The sequence below is a fragment of the Dama dama genome, chromosome 9 (genome assembly GCF_033118175.1).
Source record: "Dama dama isolate Ldn47 chromosome 9, ASM3311817v1, whole genome shotgun sequence".
Taxonomy (NCBI): Eukaryota; Metazoa; Chordata; class Mammalia; order Artiodactyla; family Cervidae; genus Dama; species Dama dama.
In genome coordinates, this window is record NC_083689.1 from 103,437,902 (window position 1) to 103,449,389 (window position 11,488).

Here is an 11,488-nt window from a genome sequence, read left to right on the forward strand (position 1 = left end):
TTATTTATTTGTTTATTTTTTAGTTGGGTTTTTTTTTTGCCTCAACTTGCAGAATGTGCGATCTTAGTTAACCAGGGGTCAAACTCATGCTCATTACTGTGGAATCACTGATCTTAACCACTGGAATGCTGGGAAGTCCCTGTATTGTTGTTGGTGTTCAGTCACTAAATCATGCCCAACTCTTTGTGACCCTGTGGACTGCAGCATGCCAGGCTTCCCTGTCCTTCACTATCTCCCAGAGTTTTCTCAAACTCATGTCCATTAAGTGGATGATGCTACCTACCCATCTCATCTTTTGCTACCCCCTTCTCCTTTTGCCTTCAGTATTTCCTAACATCAGGGTCTTTTCCAGTGGGTTGGCCCTTCATATTAGGTGGCCAGAATATTTCAGCTTCAGCATCAGTCCTTCCAAGGAATATTCAGGATTGACTTCCTTTAGAATTGACTAGTTGGATCTCCTTGCAGTCCAAGGGATTTTCAAAAGTCTTCTCCAACACCACAATTTGAAAGCATCAATTCTTTGGCGCTCAACCTTCTTTATGGTCCAGCACTCACATCCATACATGACTACTGAAAATACCATGACTTTGACTACACAGACCTTTGTTAGAAAAGTGTAGTTATTTTAAAGTCTGTAACTGAATTATACGTTACCAATGCCCATATAGTTTCTTTATATGCTCTGATTTGTTTTGCAATTTACAGTCCCAGTTCAGTTTCCTTGTGTGTTGGAATTTTAAGTTAAAAAATTTTAAGGTTATTTGAGATTCCCCATTATTCTCCTCTGAACATGGCTGGGATTGGCCACTAGAAATCCATGGTCACCTTAATCCAATAAAAGACTGAGGTAAATTGAAGCTGGATTTTTTTGGGGGGTTGAATGGTTTATTTCTTGTTGAACCTTACTCTTAGGATTTACCACTTCAGCTTGCCAGCCAAAGCCCAAGGAATGAGTAAGCCTTTGTTCAGTTCTCACCGTCTACTTAATGTCATATATTCTGTTCAAACTTATTTTCAGCTTATTAACCTGCTAGCTACCTGCTATGCATAGCTAAATATCTATTGGGGAAAAAAAAAGAGTACCAAATCCTGGGTACACATGTGTGCATCCTTAGTTTCACAGGACTTTGCCTGACAAATTTGTACTGCCCTGGAGATGTCCGTTGCTTCCACACACACACACACACACACACACACATACAATATATATGTGTTAGATATATATGATGTAAAGTTAGCCTATTTATGTTTAAAGAATGATGATTCTACACTGAGAACACACTACTTCAGCTTTGCAGAAAGTTGAATCTCACCATTATATTTTAACACACATTAAATATTATATTTTTCAATGTTTACTTTTTCAGTCAAGGTTAGTGTCAGTTAAGATTTGCACCTCCTTAATAAAGCCAAATTTCATTCATTTCCATTTCCTTCTCCCTTTTCTCCTACTGCTACCCATCAAGTATGTTTGATCAAGATGTTTTTACTGATGCATTTTAAAATAAATACTTTTGTAGATTGACATAGTCATAGTGGGCTTTGGCTACTTGGATCAAACAGAGAAGAGAGTCCCCTTTGCATTCTCTGCCATATTTTAGAACTGTTCCCTTGCTAATGTTTCAACTGAGCCTTCTTTCTATAATCTACTTCTATCTTCTCTTGATCTTTCAGGGATTCTTCTTGATTTCTGGTTCCCTGAGGATACTATAGAATTACATACATTCCATGACATTGTTATAAATATTGTTTTGTTTTTGAGAAGTGAGGGGTGGTATTAACATTTGATCATCATGAATCAGAACCAGTATTTAAGTTAAAGCAGGTTTGTTTTGTTTTAGTCACCATTTCCTCAAAGCCTAGAAAACCTGGAACTTTCAAATTATTTTAATCACTACTTTATATATAAAATGTAATTTTGACCAAAGAGGGGGTTCCTTTGAACACAGAATCATTTTCATGCAATGAGTAAAAAGATTGTTTCATCTCTATTTGTGAAATACAAAGTGAATTTGTTTACATTGCATACATCTGGGATATTTAGTTTCCCATTTATTGTTGTAACATACCTTGACTGTCCTATTCATTCAAGCTATGCAAATAGTATTGCTTTCTACATAAATATTATTTAGATGTATGGTTTGATCATTGCTTTAGGGATTTATTAGAGCAATTTGTTTTAATTATAATGGCGCAGTCCTGAGATTTGTAAATGCTTAATAGCAAAGAGCATAGATTATTGATATTACAGTATACCACATTCACTTTTTGCATGTTTAAGACAAAAGTAAAGTTTTCCAAGTTTTCTATAAAATTTTTATAATTTTATTTTTGACATCATCTACTAAATACCTTAGGCAAAATTTTTAAAACAATGTTATAAGAAGTCCCTGTGCCTGCCAAAAATAGTAAGAATTTCACAAGGAGAATGCCAACTTTTGCTGGAAATATACAGTGAACATATGATGAACACAAATGTATAAACAATTTTGCTGAGTGTTGCTATAGGAAATATAGATAAATATATATACACAAGGTAATGCCTTGGCTATGGCTTATTATCACAAACATTTAGCACAAGAAATATTCTAATGAGAAAATTTTAGTTATTTTTCAGGTAAATAAGATAAATAACTGCTCACCATAAAATCATCAATGGTATTCCAGAATCTCATTACATATTTTGACTTTTGATATTGCTTTCTATAGGTGTGTTCCCACCCAGAAACTTTTTGAAAACATTTTACTGTGTAAATATTATTCATTATTTTGTATTTTGTGTCATGTATTTATTGTGATTGATTTACAAATATACTTTTGCAATAATTATTTTTCAAAGAATTAGAAATATTTTGACACTGTATTTGCAAACATCAGCAATTAAGAATGGTGTCTTTTAAGTTACTCAGCTTGAATTGTCCAGCATGTATAATATGAGGTATCAGCAACAATAAAATTTTGCCTCATCAATATACCTTATCCACTAATATATACCATACATTCTGTGAAGAAAGCTATCTGAGAAAATAGTAACTTTTTTAAAATTTTTTCTAAAAGTTAAATAATTTACTATACAAACTCAGTAGTACAGAGTTGCTCTTCAATTTTTAAGGCTATAAAAATGGAGGCACTGTATAGAAAAATGCATTATATTGATATATATTTATGCTGCTGCTGCTAAGTCGCTTCAGTCGTGTCCGACTCTGTGCGACCCCATGGATGGCAGCCCACCAGGCTCCACCATCCCTGGGATTCTCCAGGCAAGAACACTGGAGTGGGTTGCCATTTCCTTCTCCAATGCATGAAAGTGAAAAATGAGAGTGAAGTAGCTCAGTCGTGTCTGACTCTTCGTGACCCCCTGGATTGCAGCCCACCAGGCTCCTCCGTCCATGGGATATTCCAGGCAAGAGTACTGGAGTGGGTTGCCACTGCCTTCTCCATATATTTGTAATAGTGCTGTATATGATATATTATTATTGTAAAATATTTACAAATATTTTTCTGAAAAACAATGGAACGTTTAACCATGGCCTCTATAGACCACTCACAAACCTGAGAAGACAGGTCTTCTGGACACATACTCACAAGCTGATGAACAGCACAACTGCTTACTGAAACGTGCAAAGGCTGACATTAAAAAAGTAATTGAAAGTTACATGACATTAAAGACCTGTTGACAGCTCTAGTAGGTCTAGTGAAACAGAGAAGCATCTGTCAACCCTCCCGTCCTAGAGATTCTGTGTGGATATGCTAATCAGGGACTTCCCAGGAGGTGCGGGTTCGATCCCTGGGTCTGGAAGATCCCTTGGAGAAGGAAATGGCAACCCACCCCACTATCCTTGCTGGGGAAATCCCGAGGACAGAGGAGACTTGCGGGCTGCAGTCCTTGGGGTCACAAAGAGCCAACACGACTTAGCTAAGAAACTGAGCATGCATGCACAGGTTAATGACATGCAAACCCAGCTTCCAATCCAGAGAGGCAAAAGTGATGGTACTAATGCAAGAGGAAACATTATTTCTTCTTAACGTATTCAGTTTTCCAACCAAGTGCTCAAAATGTAGAATACTTTCCAAGTTGATTTTACAATAGTGCTATAAACGAATTTTCTCACTTGCAGTAAATTCATGGCATCTGTTTTCCTCTTTGTTCCCTTGCTTTATAAGTTCATGATATTTTTTTTTAAATAGATGATTATTTCAATGTCTATTTAAATGTAAGCTACCAGAGGCTAAGAGATAGCAGATTGCTCTGTCTACTTTGAGTGTGTCTCTATGTGTGTGTAATAGTGTTTCTGATCTGGGGAATTTTAGATTCAGCAAATGAAAGTGTGAGTATTATCAGGACTGTAAATTGGAGGACAATATTCATTCCCCACCTCTAGTATCTCTGAAATTATCCCTTTAAGCAGATGTTACTAGGTTGCGGGTTTTTTTTTTTTTTTACATAGCATTCACAACAACCCTTGGATGATCATTGTAACCACCAGCGCCAGATGCTCTGTGCTTTTTTGGACATGCAAGCATCTCATTGAGCCATTGAGCTCATTAAACTCCTGACCAAAACGTTCGGTCTTTTTTACCATGAAAGCTATTCATCTTGCCAGTCCATTAAACCCTAACAATAATTTCTACAGGTATAGGGCACCAGCTTTTGCCCACTTGATTCAGCTATCATTTTTCCTCTGTGATTTGAACTTTTTTGTAAAATATCTAAATCAATATTTGAATAGATGTGGAGAGCTAAATGTAGAGTGTTTGTCTTTGCTTCATTAAAACCAAATATCAAATAAAGTGCTACTGAAATTTCTTTGTTTTCTTTTTCGTACATGTTCTCTAATGTGAGAGTTCGACTCTAACATTTGTTAGCAGCTCAGGTGGTAAAGAATCCACCTATGAGGGAAACTGGAGTTTGATTCCTGGGTCAGGAAGATCCCCTGGAGAAGGGAATAGCAACCCACTCCAGTATCCTTGCCTGGAGAATTCCATGGACAGAGGAGCCTGGAGGGCTACAGTTCATGGAATTACAGAGTCAGACACGACTGAGTTACTAACACTTTGACTTTTGTTAGCAAGTACACGGTGAGATTTAAAAAAAAAAAAAAAAAAAAGCAAAGCAAAACATACAGAATTAAAAAATAAAAAACTTTCCTAGTGTAGCAGGTTTTCAAATTTTAACTGTGTGACTTGTTTTTAATTCAGAGTAATACACAGGTACATAAAATGGAATTGTGCTTAAATACACTGACTTTACCTGAACACTTTAGGTAACTGTAAGAAATAAGCAATAATGTGTAAATGTGTATATATTATTCCATATAATAGGGTGGATGAAGGAAGGAGGCACACTCAAAAAACTTTTTGTTTCAAATCACAGAGCTTCTATCTTTGTGACATTTTGAGACTAGCAGAAAAAAGCACATTTTGAATTTGGTGGTGTCTAAAGTATATTATATGAGTTTGTAACACAGGGAATTCTGGTTGATTAGCAGAGCATGCCACTTTCAAACAGTGAAAGCATGGATGCACCTATTATTTTGCATGGCAGATTCATGTATATTTATTTGGAATTTTTCCCAACTTTCTGATATTTGGAATCAGGTAAAAACTTGATCCAAAATGATATTCTTATGAGATGGCTGGTTGAATTGTAAGCAGTGAAATAAATGGGCTCAATCTTTTTTTTATTATGTAGGGTCTCAAAGCATTAAAACATGCAATCAGTAGTCAAATAAGATGTTAATCTAGAATAGATTGAGATTTTAAAATAGCATTTTTTGTGAACTAGAAGTGAATCGGTGTGTGGAATCTGAATCTGTAATACAGTGCTACATTTACAACTGCTGAAGATGTCGTATTGGCAGTTCCACAACCTTAATTGATTTGGATTGGAATGGAGAGAAGAGAAATGATACCTAGCTAGTCAACAGGTATCCTTAGGGCAGCCCTCATCAAAATCACTATCATCTCTTTGTGAAGATCAGGCTCAGGTCCTTATATATATATATGAGATAGTTCTATTTAACACAATCTGTTACGATCTTGGGGTTCCCTGTCCCTTTTTAATTGTAGAGAATTCTTTTTTTTTTTTTATGGTGAATATAGCAAGATCAGTTTGGCGAAGGCAGTCAGTGTTCACTTTTTTATGAAATAAGCAAACATTTGAATTCTTCCCATGCCATGTGCCTGCTTCCATTTTTTTATGGCAGTTGCTTTTTAAAATAGTTTCTTTTTAAGTGCAGTTTTTCTTCTTTTCTATCCTGGAGGGAAGGAGAAAACAAGCGTGTATTTTTCTTTCAGCTTGGAAAGAGAAAAAGTATTCCCCCCAAACAAAAATATTGACAGTCAAGAGGTCCAGAGAAGATCAGTAAGCCAGAGCCGTGAAAGACATAAGTAAGACTTTTTTTGGCCCAAGGGATGTAAGCAGATATATGCAGTTCGTGCTGTGTGCTCAATTTTATTTTCCTGGGGGTGACATTTCTTAAGGTGACTGACAGAATTGTGTGTTTTTTTGTTTTTTTTCCCCATCAGTTCTTTTATTATCAGTTAGCTGTATTCATGTGTCTTCTCTTCTCCACCATGTTAGGTATCCTTATGAAAACAGCAGTAATGATGTGGTTAATCAGAGGATTTATAAACAAGAAGCAAGACATTACAAGATTTACCAGATGAATGGTCTCTGTCTCTATTAAAGAACAAGGGTGACGTGTGCACATAGCTGATCAGTGCTTACTTGGGGTTTATATTCGACAAACAAAGAAACACCAAAAACCCAGAAAGGACAAAGTAATTTAGGGGCGACTTTAATAACGTGGTAATTGTTCCAAAGTTGCTTAATATCAAAAGACACAGAGTTAGCTGGTCAGTGAAAAATTAAGCAAGTGGTAACTGTGCTCCTCTCATACGCTTACCTTAGTTTTAAAGGTTAGAGTCAGTGACGGAAAGAAAATGAGGTGTCTGATACTCCTATAGGGAATGAGAAAGTTAATATTTTTATCCCATTCTTTTGGTGTCTAGTACGAAAATAGAGAACAGTTCTCTTGGAGAAAAACCCCTTTGATTCAGTCCTTTAGTTCCATTCATTGACTCCATCACTCAAAAAGCTGAATGTTTGGCAGGCACTAGAAATACACAGATAAAAAGCTAATAGAGCATTTGCCATCCAGTAGCTTACAGTTTGGGGGGGAAAATGTAATTATCTATAATCAAATGTGGAAACAGTACAGTGTGCTGTGAAAATGCATATATCATATTTGGCTCTGTGTCTCCAACATGGTGCCTAGAATGAAGGAAGCAATGAATGAATTTAATAGTATTGTATTCAAACTGAAAAAAAAAGACGGGCCCTTGGTATCACTTGCTGATTTTTTTTCTTGTGTCATTCATATTTTATCAATATGATCAGCTCAGTATTTTTTGAGATATTTGAATGTCATTAGAAAATAAACAGAAATATTTCTATGACTGACTCACTTTTAAAATAGTAGACGCAGAGAAGAAAATATTCTTTATGAGATTATATATTGAGCAATAAATAAATGTTGCCTGTTTGGTAGAAATGTACATGTAAACAGGAATCGAATGAGTTTATTCAGAATAATTGCCAAATACAGACATATTTGTTAAGTGTTAGTCACTCAGTTGAGTCTGACTCTGTGATCTGATGGACTATAGCCCACCAGGCTCCTCTGTCCATGGGATTCTCCAGGCAAGAGTACTGGAGCTGGTCGCCATTCCCTTCTCCAGGGGATCTTCCCGACCCAGGGATCAAACCCAGGTTTCTTGCATTGCAGGTAGATTCTCTACCATCTAAGCCACCATATATGCACGTTAAAACAGTATCTATAAAATTTTCATACATAATTTTATATCTATATTCATGTATTTTGTTGATTAGTTTAATAACATATTACTGGTTCACAAAGATTTCGTCCAAAAGAAAAATGAAGAAAATGAAGATTTGGTTTTTGTACTAAGATATAGTAAAAGCTTGATACAATAGGACTAAGTTCAGATTTATGGTTATTTCACCAATAACAACTTGTCATAGCCACTGCAAATGATACTTATATATATATGAATAGAAACACTTGTAAATACTTAAAAAGTATTAAACACGTATACTTACAGGCCAAGTCTATATTCATGTCTAAAATAAAGTGTAAGGGCCAGTTCCTTCCTAAAAGAATGATTGGGACTGAAAAGCTGAAAACTTTTGAAGAACACTATAAAGACAGGAAGAAGCAGGAAAGCTGTATTTATAAAACAAAACAGAAACCTTATTTCTAATAATAAAACCTTTGCAAAGTATTTTAATAGGTGCATCAAATTTCACTCAAGAGAAAGCACAGCTTACTAATATTTGGGAATTTTCAGGTATTTTGATGTTCATATATCTGTTTATCTGCCTCTCATGTAGCGGCAGTCTCTGTTGCCTGGTGAAATTTCGTTGTTCGTTTTTCTCTTGATAGACACAGAGTTTTCCTCTTGAGAGAAGCAAGGGGGAACAGACGATATAAGGGGAAATAGACAAGAAAGAAAGGCGGAACTTTCACATCATTTTGAACCACAATGGCTGCGGAGGTGGCAGAATTGGGTCTAATGAGACCATGGATATTTATGGTTCCTACTTCATACTGTTGGCTTTATGTTCATCATCTCACTTATCTTCTCATCCGTCAAATGAAGCCAGTACAACAGTCACCCCCTTTGGTGACTGAAGACGCTGAGAGTCACAGTTTCAGAGCCCCCGCCCTCAGACTCCAAGCTTGCGCCGGTGACCGTCAGCTCCCGACCGCCTGTGTCCAGGGGGAAGCAAAACGCGCGCGGGCGCCGGGGCTCCTGGCCGGGTTTCCGTCTGGGGCTGCGGGTTTACACTGCCATCATAAATCCTGGGATGGAAGCAATTTTGAAAGGTCACCTAATCCATTCACCCTGCCTTAAACTTTCCTGACAGATGAGAAGCTACCTTAATTCTCTACCCCTTCAAAAGAAAGTACAGCTTCCTTCCCTCTCTTATTCCTGGATTTAACAACTCCTGGTGCAGGAAATCTCATCTTTTTTATAGCATAAATCCCACTCAATGCTATTTAAGCTTGTTGCCTTTTGCTTTCCTTCCTGAAAACACACAGTGATGTCTAAATAGCAGAATTTCCTTTACTTAAAGATGGACACTAAAAATGTCTCTTCTTCAAACTGTTTAACTCATGTGCTTTTATTGAAAACACATTCTTGCCACAACATTTGCTGTCTTTTATTTTTCTTCTTGGCATTAGAGTTCTTTTCCGTTTTGCATTAATGGCCTCAGATCAGGGAGTTCTAGAGGGTGTTTGACCTTGGTTTTGCTGGCTTTTCTAGACCTATGTTTATATCCCTTAAAAAAAACAAAAACAAAAAACTGCCCAGCTGCCCCATGGTCTTCATCAACAATGTCAAAACATAATGGACATCTTACTTTTTTTCTTCCTTTTTGTGAGTCCCATCCAATCACTTGCTTTCTTTTAAAGATTTAATCAACTGGGAGTATATACAAAAGCACTCTTGGTGGGTAAGCACTTATCTAATTCAGATACTCTCCTGGCTCAGTATTTATTGGCTAATGATGTCTTTTGAACTTACAGTCTCTTCTCTCCAGCCCTGTCAGTAGTCCCATTGGATTCACATTGTGCAACTAATAGAGCTTCATCTCTGTTCAGTGTTTCTGTCTTAAATTTAAATGGGATTAATGCAGTGAAAACTTCTTTTTAAATGATTAGTTTAATAATCTGGAAATTATGGCTTACCAAATAAGGCGTCCCCAAAGCTCCTTCATTTTTTAGGACTACATTTTTGCCTGTCTTCAGATTTCTAAATCATTAACATAATATTCATGTGATTAATAATTCTAAACATGATTTATATACTTTGTGTTTTACTTTGAAAAGAGTAGAGACCATCTTCACAATTGAGTCAACAGCTGTAGATCTTCCTAGAGGTCACATTGCAAGGTGGCACTTGCCATCAATCACGGTTTTAATTAAAACTTGGGTTATAGCTGACGAAACTTTCTCCTCTGTTGCTAATTTCTCAAGCATCTTTACCCTTGTCTGTTTAAAAGATATATATTAAAATAATAATAAGGTTTATTGTCTTATTTCTTGGCACTGCTTAATAGTCATAGTTTAGAGAAAACAAGGATAAGTTAAAATCTGAATGATGTTTCCCCTATAGTCAGAGGTCAACTTGATTATATGTACAATATCAATTACTATAATGCACGAACTATCCGAAGGATTTACATGTACATTTATTTGTACTTCTTAATTTTGTATCAAAAAATAAGCTACCACTGCTTTTGCCTTTCCAGTACTTACTGTAAAGCTAACAAACAAAACACAAACTGACACTTCACTCATTTAAAACTACAGAGAAATCCAGTACTGTGTAGACATGTAAACAGCAGCAAGATTTAGGTATTCCTGATGATAAAAGTATTCCCTAAAGAAAGCTGAGCACTGAAGAATTGATGCTTTTCAACTGTGATGTTGGAGAAGACTCTTGAGAGTCCCTTGAACTGCAAGGAGATCCAACCAGTCCATCCTAAAGGAGATCAGTCCTGGGTGTTCACTGGAAGGACTGATGTTGAAGCTGAAACTCCAGTACTTTGGCCACCTGATGCGAAGACCTGACTCATTGAACCCTGATGCTGGGAAAGATTGAAGGCAGGAGAAGGGGACGACAGAGGATGAGGTGGTTGGATGGCATCACCAACTCAATGGACACAAGTTTGAGTAAACTCCAGGAGTTGGTGATGGACAGGGAGGCCTGGCGTGCTGCGGTTCATGGGCTCGCAAAGTGTCGGACACAACTGAGAGACTGAACTGAACTGAACTGAAAAGTATTCCATGAAAAATTAACTAAAGGTAATATTTTTAGAATAATTACACCACTTTTCCTATCATATGTGCCAGCTCCTATGAAATCTGAAAAAGCATACTGTAAATGTATCCTCTCACTGAAACCTAGGTGATCTGACTGGCATAAACTCTCAAGAGACTACCATCCATTTCCAGGAGATCAGATGACTCAACAAACCAAGTGATTGTTCAGTAAAAGTTTAGACTAGACCCAGGGCTTCCCTGGTGGCTCAGACAGTAAAGAATCTACTTGCAATGCGGGAGACTGGGTTCGATCTCCTGCATGGCAGGAGAATGGCAACCCACTCCAGTCGTCTTGCCTGGGCGATCACATGGACAGAGGAGTCTGGTGAGCCCGAGTCCATAGGATCACAAAGAGTGGGATACCACTGAGTTACTAACGCATCCACTTAGAATAGATCCACTCTACAAATATAAGAATTTCAAAGTCCACTTGTTTTGTTAAGTCTTTAAGAAATGGTAAAATAATTTGAGACGCACATTCTGGGTTTAAACCATTTGGAAAACGATGTAACCATCTTAGAGATACATCGCATAAAATGTCTAAATATTTTATGAAGTTAAAATCCATTTTG